The sequence below is a fragment of the Ranitomeya imitator genome, chromosome 9 (genome assembly GCF_032444005.1).
Source record: "Ranitomeya imitator isolate aRanImi1 chromosome 9, aRanImi1.pri, whole genome shotgun sequence".
Lineage (NCBI taxonomy): Eukaryota > Metazoa > Chordata > Amphibia > Anura > Dendrobatidae > Ranitomeya > Ranitomeya imitator.
In genome coordinates, this window is record NC_091290.1 from 23,750,145 (window position 1) to 23,763,436 (window position 13,292).

Sequence of the window (13,292 nt, forward strand, 5' to 3'; positions counted from 1 at the left end):
CAGCGATGACAGGGGGTGATCAGCGACCAAATAAAGGTCCTGATCATTCCCAGCGACCAACGATCTCCCAGCAGGGGCCTGATCGTTGGTCGCTGTCACGCATAATGATTTCGTAACGATATCGTTGCTACGTCACAAAAAGCAACGATATCGTTAACGAAATCGTTATGTGTGAAGGTACCTTTATGTTTTGGGTCATTGTCCATCTGTAGTATGAAACGACGACCAATCAGTTTGGCTGCATTTGGCTGGATCTGAGCACACAGTATGGCGGCTCTGAATATCTTAGAATTCATTCGGCTGCTTCTGTCCTGCGTCACCATCATCCATAAACACTAGTGACCCAGTGCCACTGGCAGCCATGCATGCCCGCGCCATCACACTGCCTCCGCCGTGTTTTACAGATGATGTGGTATGCTTTGGATCATGAGCTGTACCACGCCTTCGCCATACTTTTCTCTTTCCATCATTCTGGTAGAGGTTGATCTTGGTTTCATCTGTCCAAAGAATGTTCTTCCAGAACTGTGTTGGCTTTTGTAGATGTTTTTTTTAGCAAAGTCCAGTTTAGCCTTTTCATTCTTGATGCTTATGAGTGGCTTGCACCGTGCAGTGACCCCTCTGTAGTTACTTTCATGCAGTCTTCTCTTTATGGTAGATTTGGATATTGATGCGCCGACCTCCTGGAGGGTGTTGTTCACTTGGTTGGCTGTTGTGAAGGGGTTTCTCTTCACCATGGAGATTATTCTGCGATCATCCACCACTGTTGTCTTCCGTGGGCGCCCAGGTCTTTTTGCATTGATGAGTTCACCAGTGCTTTTTCTTTCTCAGGATGTACCAAACTGTAGATTTTGCCACTCCTAATATTGTAGCAATTTCTCGGATGGGTTTTTTCTGTTTTTGCAGCTTAAGGATGGCTTGTTTCACCTGCATGGAGAGCTCCTTTGACCGCATGTTTACTTCACAGCAAAACCTTCCAAATGCAGCACCACACCTCAAATCAACTCCAGGTCTTTTATCTGCTTAATTGAGAATGACATAACGAAGGGATCGCCCACACCTGTCCATGAAATAGCCTTGGAGTCAATTGTCCAATTACTTTTGGTCCCTTTAAAACCAGGGTGGCACATGTTAAGGAGCTGAAACTCCTAAACCCTTCATCCAGTTTTAATGTGGATACCCTCAAATGAAGGCTGAAAATCTGAACTTCAACTGTATCTGAATTGTTTTGTTTAAAATTCATTGTGGTAATGTCTATAAGCAAAATTAGAAAAAATGTTGACTCTGTCCAAATATATATGGACTTAACTGTATACAAACTACAATGGTCTACATACTCAACTTTTTTTTTTTTGGCAAGGTGCTTTTGGCATGACATTTTATTGATGGTGTTCTTACCATAGATTTCTTTATAGGACTTGAAAACCGCCAAGAAAAATAAAAATACACATGCAAAAATGTCCCCAAATAAAGCCCACCTCCTGAAAAAATGAAAAAAGTATGAAATGTGTGTAATTCATCTCTAACAGCTAAGAAACCGAGGCGGATTATAGGAAGTGAGGACTCGTCTTTTGTATCTACAGGAAGAGAGGGCAGGTCTGTGTCTCTCTACAGGAAGAGAGGGCGGGTCTGTGTCTCTCTACAGGAAGCGAGGACAGGTCTGTGTCTCTCTACAGGAAGTGAGGGCGGGTCTGTGTCTCTACAGGAAGTGAGGGCGGGTCTGTGTCTCTCTAAAGCAGGGGTGGGGAACCTCAGGTCCCAGACCTCGATGACCTTTCATCAGGCCCCCGAGCAGATTCTCAGGGACCACATTCTTGTGAAGGGAGGAGTATTTTGATTAAAACTAGCTCATTAATTTCTTCTTGATCTGTTAGCGCGCACATGTAGTTTTCACTACTGAACACTGAAGGGTATGCAATGAAAGATTATGTCCTGAAACCAGTGCCAGAGTCAGGATGTACTTTGTTGGCGGAGTTTGTACGGCCCCTGAATCATGGTATAATTATCCAAATGGCTCTTGGCAGAAAAAAAGATTCCCCATCCCTGCTCTAGAGGAAGTGAGGGTGGGTCTATGTCTCTAGAGAAAGTGAGGGCGGGTCTATGTCTCTAGAGGAAGTGAGGGCGGTTCTATGTCTCTAGAGGAAGTGAGGGTGGGTCTGTCTCTCTCTACAGGAAGTGAGGGCATGTCTAGGTCTCTCTACAGGAAGTGAGGGCATGTCTAGGTCTCTCTACAGGAAGTGAGGGCGGGTCTGTGACTCTAGAGGAAGTGAGGGCGGGCCTATGTCTCTACAGGAAATGAGGGCTGGTCTGTGTCTCTCTACAGGAAATGTTTCTACAGGAAGTGAGGACGGGTCTCTGTCTCTACAAAGAGTGAGGACGGGTCTCTGTCTCTACAAAGAGTGAGGGCGGGTCTTTGTTGCTCTACAGAAATAAGTGGAGGGTCTTTGTATCTCTACAGAAAGAAGGGGCAGGTGTTATGATCGTGCTCACACACTCACACAGATAATAAAGGAAGGAAACAACTATTGAAGAGAGAAGCTGCACCTGGACCCAACCGGTCCCTGTACACACTAGAAAAGGCCCTGCCGCCACCTATTAAAGGTAAAGCTTTAACATGTTTCCTTAAGTCTGACATTCATATTTGAATGATCTGGGCAATACATTGCCTAATTTACAACATGTTACCAGTCCATTTGGCTTTATTCACTTGAATTTTTTCAGAGCTAACAACCCTCTTAAAGGCAAAGTTTACAAACCTGCCCGTGAGAATCCTTTTGCCACTTTTTTTGTGGTACCTACTTATAAATTTATTAATACATGCACTTTCAGGCAAACATGTTCAATTATGGCATATTTTAGAGTCACATAGGCATATACAACATTTTTCTCACTTTCCTTACGCTTAAGAATTCGCTTATTGGGAGGTTTTGGATTTGGCTCCTCTTTACCTTTAAGGGTATGTTCACACGTTCAGGATTTCCATCCTTTTTTTTTCCTGACTGTTTTTTAAAAAACTGCAGCTCTTGGCAGAAAACGCAGGTCCTTTTTTTGGTCCTTTTTTGATGCGTTTTTTGATGCGTTTTTTGATGCGTTTTTTTGATGCAGTTTTCTAGCCAGAGTCTGTGTGTTTTCTAGGAATTTTTTTAGGGTTAAAATGGCTGAAAATACCCTAACCCTACCCCTACCCCTAACCCTACCCCTACCCCTACCCCTACCCCTAACCCTACCCCTAACCCTACCCCTACCCCTAACCCTACCCCTAACCCTAACCCTACCCCTAACCCTACCCCTACCCCTATTCTAACCTTAGTGAAAAAAAAAAAAAAAAATTCTTTATTTTTTTTATTGTCCCTACCTATGGGGGTGACAAAGGGGGGGGGTGTCATTAACTATTTTTTTATTTTGATCACTGAGATAGGTTATATCTCAGTGATCAAAATGCACTTTGGAACGAATCTGCCGGCCGGCAGATTCGGCGGGCGCACTGCGCATGCGCCCGCCATTTTGCAAGATGGCGGCGCCCAGGAAGAAGACGGCCGGACGGACACCGGGACGCCGGGTGAGTATAAGGGGGGGAGATTAGGGCACGGGGGGGGGCATCAGAGCACTGGGGGGGGGCATCGGAGCACTGGGGGGGGGGCATCGGAGCACGGGGGGGCGGGATCGGAACACGGGGGGGGCAGCCACACTCCGCCCACGCACTTCCGCCCGCTCCCCGCACTTCCTGCTGCAGCGGTTCTGCACATCAAACCGCAGTAAAACCCGCAGATATATTTTTGATCTGCGGGTTTTACTGCGGTTTGGACCTCACAATGGAGGTCTATGGGTGCAGAACCGCTGCGGCTCCGGAAAAAGAATTGACATGCTCCTTCTTTTTTCCGGGAGCTATTCAGCGCGTCTTTTTTTTTACAATTTCCGGACCATGTGCACAGTGTGTCCTGTTTTCCATAGGGTACAGTGTACTGTACCCTGCATGGAAAACAGCTGCGGAACCGCAGCGGCAAAACCGCCGCGGTTCCGCGGTAAAAAACGCACTGTGTGAACATGGCCTTACATAACAGGCCCTCTATGCTAATAATAACACTCAAAGACAACCTTTTTATTTTTTATTAGTCTATTAGCAATCCATTACCTATTCTTGGTGGTTTTTGCAGATCTGTATCCCCAATTTGTACCAACAACCACATTGTCTGAGATATGTTTTTAAATATTTGTTTCAATAAAAATTATGTAATTTTATGGCTTTTTGCTTCCGCGCCCTATTTTTGATGCTTTCTAATAATATTGGAAGATTTGCTGCTGATCTAGACAGGTGTTTTTTTGCTTTGATACATTAGAAAAGGCCCTAGCTGCACAACTAAGTACATCTCCTCGGACTTAGCTCCCTAAAAGGCCTTTGAGCAATTTCTGGCACCTCCTGAGGAGCCAGAGGGGAGGCCATAACACAAATCCAACAAAGGTAGAGGAAAGTGAACAGGGAGACATGAGAACCCAGGGTGACAAACAAAGACACGTTCTCAAAAGGATAGACTGGGACAAATAAAGAGAATCAAAAAACAAAGGGAATAAATGAAACATCAGGGTACCCCAAAGAAGAAGGGAAAGGTGCTGACGAGGAAAACTCACAGATTTGCAGCAGGAAAAACAACTGAGGCTTACCAGATAAGATAAATCCCTAACTTACAAGCTGGAACTCCAAACACCAATCTATATGGAAGTATAGCCAGCAAGTGAGGTAAGTGAAAGGTGAACATATAAAGCCCATCCCAAAATGTGATATGGTCTTTGTTGCTACAGAGAAAGGTGGCGGGTCTTTGTTTCTCTACAAGTAGAGGGGGGCAGGTCTTAGGCCAGGTCTTTGTTTTTTCATCAACAAGGGGGGAGATCTTTGTCTTTCTACAGGAAGCTGGGGCTGATCTCTCTACTCCTGCTCTTCTGTCTGTCCAACTGTGGACAAGCATAACAGTGAGGTGCACTTTCAGCTCAGGGCAAACAAACCATTGGACAATGGCCATACTTTCATGCTTCTGGGAAGTGAAGGAAAGGAAGTTCTAGCACCGATTGCGTTTCCAGAATGTGAAGCACCCACAAAAAAAAAAAAAAAGAGTGGAAAGCAAGAGATTTGAGATACCAATTAAACTGATACATGCACCAAAAGCAGTTTTAAATGTTTCTTTAGGCTGTGTGCACACGATGCGGATTTAGTGCGGATCCGCAGCAGATTTTTCAGCGCAGAAACGCTGCAGTTCCGCAAAGTGATTTACAGTACAATGTAAATCAATAGAAAAAAAAATGCTGTACTAATGGCGCGGAAAAATCCGCATGAAAAACGCTGCGGATCAAAAGAAGGAGCATGCTACTTTTGTTCGGAACTGCAGCGTTTCTGACCCATTCCATTATAGAAATCCGCAGGGGTAAAAAAAACGGAGAAAATCCGCAACAAAACCACACAAAATCTGCACCTGCATTTTCTGCCAGGAGATGCAGATTTTGTGCGTAAAATTCAGCACCCCAATCAAAAACGTGTGCACATAGCCTTAGAGTGAATCTGTCACCAGAACTTCACAGCCCAAACTATTTATATGCACATGTAGCTCTTACAAAGACAAGTCCAGCAATCCCTTTACATGATCTGTCCGCTCCTCTATTACCGAGAAATCAGTATTTGAATTTATATACAAATGAGGCTGAAGAACTATTTGTAGATCTGAAGCCTTTGTCACTCCAGCTCTATTCCCCACCCTGAGCCACCTTCTCATGGGGTGAGATCCTGCTGACAGATTCCTTTTAATGTTTTTTTTTTTTGTTTTTTTTTTTACAAGCAATTAGATGCAAACACAGAATCACTGTCAACTCTGCATGTCGACAAATCAAAACGCGGCAGCGGACTCTAATCTGAGGCTCTCAAGCTGCTGCAAAATCACCATAATTTTGCAAGAATTTGCAAAGTTCCAGTTTGGAGACCACAGGTCTATAGTTGTGCATCAGCTCAGTATATTTCTGGTAATGTTAGTTCACGGTGTTTTAGGTTCTAGTCACACCTGTATGCTGCACCATAACATAGAGCAAAAGAAACCCACAAATCTGACTGGCCCATTATGTGTAATTTATCAGGATCTGTTAAACACAATGAAAGGATCATGAAGAATCTCACATGGTTTGTGTAGAAACAGAAGCCACAACACTACCATTTATGCCCAACAAGCCATGGACTGGTGGAATCCGTATGCGTGCAAACCAAATCTGGTGCCAAAAATCCAATATCCGCTACTTAACATTTGTTGGAATTTTTACCGTCAAATTGATGAACACCTTGGTGGAATCCAATAGACCCATTTATAAGTCAATGAGGTCTGTCGGGTCCCAGTGGTATGAGTTATATTGTCTAGGTTTCCATCGTGGACAGAAACAATTTCGGCAGAGGTGACCGTAGCCGTACGATTTTCCGTGGATTCACCAGTTAGCTGACAATGTCTTCCTGCATGACGGCCGCTCCATCATCCCCTTATACGCTTATAGCAACTTCTACAGGACTATTTTCTAGAATATGTGATCTTTTTAGCTTATTACACAAAAGCGCTCATGACATAAACATGTCAAAAATGTGTAGATCACAGAGAAAACCGACAAGACAAAAAGAAATTCCCCGGGGCTCGTCACACACCACATCATACAAGCTCTCCAGGCTCGTGTCTGGCGTTCTCCGTGCTGGGAGCCACGCTGGGGGCCCATGAGCCGACCCTCGAAGATCTAACAAAGCTCCGTTATACATCCAAGCCAATAATTCACAAAGGTTATGGATATTCTGACTTTACACTATACAGAGGTCTGCAGAAAAGCCAAAGTACTGATCTGCAATGTGTATAGTAATAGTGTATAATAAACATAAGAGATGGAAATGCTGGGAGTAGTTATCGAGGCGGATGGGAGTGATGATATCACGTCATGTTTCAGGAAAGTACCGTAGTAATCACAGTCTTCAGAAAACATAACAAGAAAAAGATAAACACTGGACATAGTGTCACCTAAGGGTGCCCATGCACTCCCAACGCCATCATACCAGAGAAGGAAGAGTAAGCCCTAAGACACCTCACATAGTTGGTTAATGCATCTTTTGGGACAATTTATTTATTTTTTTATTTTTTATTTTTTTTTAACTTAAAGGGAACCTGTCACCCCGTTTTTTGAGATTGAGCTATAAATACTGTTAAATAGGGCCTGCGCTGTGTGTTCCTATAGTGTATGTAGTGTACCCCGATTCCCCATGTATGCTGAGAAATAACTTACCAAAGTCGCCGTTTTCGCCTGTCAATCAGGCTGGTCAGGTCGGGAGGGCGTGGTGACATCGCTGGTTCTTCCTCAGCTTTACGTTGGTGGCGTAGTGGTGTAGTGGTGAAGACACAGCGCGCGATCTGCGCTGTCATCCCTTGCATCGGTGGGGGTGGCCATCTTCCTGGGGCCGCGCGTGCGCAGATCGAGTGCTCTGCTGCACGGGGCTTCAGGAAAATGGCCGCGGGATGCCGCGCGTGCGCATTAGAGATCGCGGCGGCCATTTTCCCAAAGCCGAGTTTGCATCTCGGCTTTGGGAAAATGGCCGCCGCGATCTCTAATGCGCACGCGCGGCATCCCGCGGCCATTTTCCTGAAGCCCCGTGCAGCAGAGCACTCGATCTGCGCACGCGCGGCCCCAGGAAGATGGCCGCCCCCACCGATGCAAGGGATGACAGCGCAGATCGCGCGCTGTGTCTTCACCACTACACCACTACGCCACCAACGTAAAGCTGAGGAAGAACCAGCGATGTCACCACGCCCTCCCGACCTGACCAGCCTGATTGACAGGCGAAAACGGCGACTTTGGTAAGTTATTTCTCAGCATACATGGGGAATCGGGGTACACTACATACACTATAGGAACACACAGCGCAGGCCCTATTTAACAGTATTTATAGCTCAATCTCAAAAAACGGGGTGACAGGTTCCCTTTAAATGCACATATTTAGGGCTAAAATAATTTTTGCAATTGTGTTTAAATAAAAACGTTGCACCTTTTGCCTGTGTTGCACTGTCTATTGCTGGCTGCAGAATGAGTTAACTAAAGCTTTAGTCACACTAAACGACTTACCAACGATCACAACCAGCGATACGACCTGGCCGTGATCGTTGGTAAGTCGCTGTGTGGTCGCTGGGGAGCTGTCACACAGACAGCTCTCTCCAGCGACCAACGATCCGGGGAACGACTTCGGCATCGTTGAAACTGTCTTCAACGATGCCGAAGTCCCCGGGTAACCAGGGTAAACATCGGGTTACTAAGTGCAGGGCCGCGCTTAGTAACCCGATATTTACCCTGGTTACCATTCTAAAAGTAAAAAAAACACTACATACTCACATTCTGATGGCGTAACCCGATATTTACCCTGGTTACAAGTGAACACATCGCTGGATCGGAGTCACACACGCCGATCCAGTGATGACAGCGGGTGATCAGCGACCAAAAAAAGGTCCTGATCATTCCCCAACGACCAACGATCTCCCAGCAGGGGCCTGACCATTGGTCGCTGTCACACATAACGAGATCGTTAGCGGGATCGTTGCTATGTCACCAAAAGCGTGACGTTGCAACGATATCGTTATGTGTGAAGGTACCTTAAGACTGTCAGTGAGCCACTTCTGATGGTCTTACAAGAGAGTTTGTAACTCTTATCTCTCTTCCTTTTTTTATCTGAGCTGATTTATGACCACAGACCACATGAAGTTGAATTTCCAGGGAAACAAAGAGTTGGTAAAAAGCCAAACAGCAATTTTTTTTTTAACAAAACCTAATTGCAAAAAATGATTTCAGACCAAAATACATGCAAAAGAAAATTGTCCCCAACTGTGTATGTGGGTATTTATAGTAAGCCACAGTTAGAAATCAAAAAATGTGTCTGATGGCATAGACTGTGAAGAATGGCATTACCAGTGAAGGGTGGCATTACCAGTGAGGGATGGCATCACCAGTGAGGGATGGCATAAACTGTGAAGAATGGCATTACCAGTGAAGGATGGCATCAGTGAAGGGTGGCATCACCAGTGAGGGATGGCATCACAAGTGAAGGGTGGCATTACCAGTGAGGGATGGCATCACCAGTGAGGGATGGCATAAACTGTGAAGAATGGCATCACCAGTGAAGGATGGCATCACCAGTGAAGGATGGCATCACCAGTGAAGGATGGCATCACAAGTGAAGGATGGCATTACCAGTGAGGGATGGCCTAAACTGTGAAGGATGGCATTACCAGTGAGAGATGGCATAAACTGAAGCATGTCATAAAATGTGAAGGATGGCATTACCAGGGAGGGATGCCATAAACTGAAGGATGGGATTACCAGTGAGGGATGGCATAAACTCATCACCAGTGAGTCTCTTAAATGACTTATCCAGATTTCCCGATTAAATGGCAAACCCGCCTGGTTTCTCAGTGGCACGGGTGAAGGGCATAGGTCAGACAGTGGAATATTGTAATTTAGGCCCAAGTTGGAGAAGCTGCGATATTGTGGCCATTTTGGTTGCTATACAACATTTACAGACACAAATCAGACATATATGAGCTTTCGTGTTCGTCTGTATCCATAAAACAGAAGTACATGGAATCAGGAGACCACGAGGACGGACACCGAGAACAATATTTGCAGAACATTTAGCTTTTGACTAGGGGCGACATGGAGTCTGTTGTGCTGCCGAGTGAAGCACATTTACTCTCAGCGCTGTGGTGGCATCTTGTAAAACGATGCCAGTGAATGTCTTCACAGAGAGAGCAGAAAAAAGAACAGACTTCACAAACTATCGCTCCAATCCTGGCGATGCGACAGTACAGCGACGGCAGCCAATAACCAAGCTGCCATCTGAGTAGGAGCCGTCAGGATGTCACACAGGACGATTATCGGATGGATCAGATGCAGATTGTGGCAGGATTTATAGAAAATGCAAAGTATCAGACGCCTTAGTACAGATCCATGATCTTACAGTCTTCAAATATAATCCTGGACTACAAAGCCAAACTACTTATGAATGCGCGATCTGCACTCCCAGGGGGGCGGGAGGGGTTCTGCACATTTCATCAATATTAAAGAATAAATATTTTCTTATTTAAGAGGGAGCTTCTTAGATGAAAGAGGCAGGAACGCCACTCTCCCCTCTACAACCATTCCTGCAGACTGTAAAATTAGAATTAGTATATTTTGCATTAGTTTCCTATGTGTACTGACAAGGAGGGCACCAGAGAAGAAGCTGGAATGATGTCCAGCTGCTTCTACTGAGCATGCCTGAAGGTCATGTATTCAAAATGGTCACAACTATTATAAAGGGCACAGAAAGTAGGACATATGACCTAATGCATATGTAAAGTCTGTAAGTGATGATTGACCATCGGATGCAGATGTTATTAATACTCACACAGGGCCCCCTCCCCCCCCAAAATTGGCGGGTTAATTTAACCCCTTCCCGACCTTTGACGCATACGCTGCGTCATGAAAGTCGGTGCCATTCCGACCCATGACGCAGCATATGCGTCATGGAAAGATCGCGTCCCTGCAGATCCGGTGAAAGGGTTAACTCCCATTTCACCCGATCTGCAGGGACAGGGGGAGTGGTAGTTTAGCCCAGGGGGGGTGGCTTCACCCCCTCGTGGCTACGATCGCTCTGATTGGCTGTTGAAAGTGAAACTGCCAATCAGAGCGATTTGTAATATTTCACCTAAAAAAATGGTGAAATATTACAATCCAGCCATGGCCGATGCTGCAATATCATCGGCCATGGCTGGACACACTAATGTGCACCCACTCCACTCCTCCGATCGCCCCCCCAGCCCCCCGATCTGCGGTCTGCTCCCCTCGGTCCTGTGCTCCGCTCCCCCGTCCTCCTGCCCGCTCCCTCCGTGCTCCAATCACACCCCCCGTGCTCCAATCAAACCCCCCCGCACAGCGATCCCCCCCGCACAGCGATTCCCCCCCCCCCCCGTGCTCCGATCCACCCGCCCGCACAGCGATCCCCCACTCCGTGCTCCAATCCACCCCCCCGTGTTCCGGTCCACCCCCCCGTGCTCCGACGCCCCCCCCGTGCCCTGATCTCCCCCCCCTTATACTTACCTGGCCTCCCGGGGACCGTCCGTCTTCTTTCCTGGGCGCCGCCATCTTCCAAAATGGCGGGCGCATGTGCAGTGCGCCCGCCGAATCTGCCGGCCGGCAGATTCGTTCCAGAGTGAATTTTGATCACTGAGATATAATCTATCTCAGTGATCAAAATAAAAAAAATAATAAATGACCCCCCCCCCCCCCCCCTTTGTCACCCCCATAGGTAGGGACAATAAAAAAATAAAGAAATTTTTTTTTTTCCACTAATGTTAGAATAGGGTTAGGGTTAGGGGAAGGGTTAGGGGTAGGGTTAGGGGTAGGGGTAGGGGTAGGGGTAGGGTTAGGGGTAGGGTTAGGGGTAGGGTTAGGGGTAGGGGCAGGGTTAGGGGCAGGGTTAGGGGTAGGGTTAGGGGTAGGGTTAGGGGTAGGGTTAGGGGTAGGGTTAGGGGCAGGGTTAGGGGCAGGGGTAGGGTTAGGGTTAGGGGTAGGGTTAGGGTTTCGGTATGTGCACACGTATTCTGTTCCTCTGCGGATTTTTCCGCTGCGGATTTGATAAATCCGCAGTGCTAAACCGCTGCGGATTTATGGCGGATTTACCATGTTTTTTCTGCGCATTTCAATGCGGTTTTACAACAGCGATTTTCTATTTGAGCAGTTGTAAAACCGCTGCGGAATCCGCAGAAAGAAATGACATGCTGCGGAATGTAAACCGCTGCGTTTCCGTGCAGTTTTTCCGCAGCATGTGTACAGCGATTTTTGTTTCCCATAGGTTTGCATTGAACTGTAAACTCATGGGAAACTGCTGCGGATCCGCAGCGTTTTCCGCAGCGTGTGCACATACCTTTAGAATTAGGCTATGTGCACACGGTGCGGATTGGCCGCTGCGGATCCTCAGCAGAGTTCCGTCAGGTTTACAGTACCATGTAAACATATGGAAAGCCAAATCCGCTGTGCCCATGGTGCGGAAAATACCGCGCGGGAACGCTGCGTTGTATTTTCCGCAGCATGTCAATTCTTTGTGCGGATTCCGCAGCGTTTTACACCTGTTCCTCAATAGGAATCCGCAGGTGAAATCCGGACAAAAAACACTGGAAATCCGCGGTAAATCCGCAGGTAAAACGCAGTGCCTTTTACCCGCGGATTTTTCAAAAATGGTGCTGAAAAATCTCATACGAATCCGCAACGTTGGCACATAGCCTTAGGGCTAGGGTTGGGTTGGAATTAGGGTTGTGGTTAGGGTTAGGGGTGTGTTGGGGTTACGGGTGTGTTGGGGTTAGGGTTGTGATTAGGGTTACGGCTACAGTTGGGATAAGGGTTAGGGGTGTGTTGGAGTTAGAATTGAGGGGTTTCCACTGTTTAGGCACATCAGGGGGTCTCCAAACGCAACATGGCGCCACCATTAATTCCAGCCAATCTTGTATTCAAAAAGTCAAATGGTGCTCCCTCACTTCCGAGCCCCGACGTGCACCCAAACAGTGGTTTACCCCCACATATGGGGTACCAGCATACTCAGGACAAACTGCGCAACAATTACTGGGGTCCAATTTCTCCTGTTACCCTTGTGAAAATAAAGAAATGCTTGCTAAAACATCATTTTTGAGGAAAGAAAAATGATTTTTTATTTTCACGGCTCTGCGTTGTAAACGTCTGTGAAGCACTTGGGGGTTCAAAGTGCTCACCACATATCTAGATAAGTTCCTTGGGGGGTCTAGTTTCTAAAATGGGGTCATTTGTGGGGGGTTTCTACTGTTTAGGCACACCAGGGGCTCTGCAAACGCTATGTGACGCCCGCAGACCATTCCATCAAAGTCTGCATTTCAAAAGTCACTACTTCCCTTCTGAGCCCCGACGTGTGCCCAAACAGTGGTTTACCCCCACACATGGGGTATCAGCGTACTCAGGAGAAACTGGACAACAACTTTTGCGGTCCAATTTCTCCTGTAACCCTTGGGAAAATAAAAAATTCTGGGCTAAATAATTATTTTTGAGGAAAGAAAACGTATTTATTATTTTCACGGCTCTGCATTATAAACTTCTATGAAGCACTTGAGGGTTCAAAGTGCTCACCACACATCTAGATAAGTTCCTTTCGGGGTCTAGTTTCCAAAATGGGGTCACTTGTGGGGGGTTTCTACTGTTTAGGCACATCAGGGGCTCTGCAAACGCAACGTGACGCCCGCAGAGCA

At 46.5% G+C, this 13,292-nt stretch overlaps 1 protein-coding gene across 1 annotated transcript in view; it reads right to left on the bottom strand.

Annotated features, from left to right (window-relative positions):
• The window catches only part of NAV2 (neuron navigator 2), a 417,518-nt gene that overhangs the window by 233,981 nt on the left and 170,245 nt on the right, over nt 1-13,292 (bottom strand). The gene's annotated exons all lie outside the window — the stretch shown is intronic.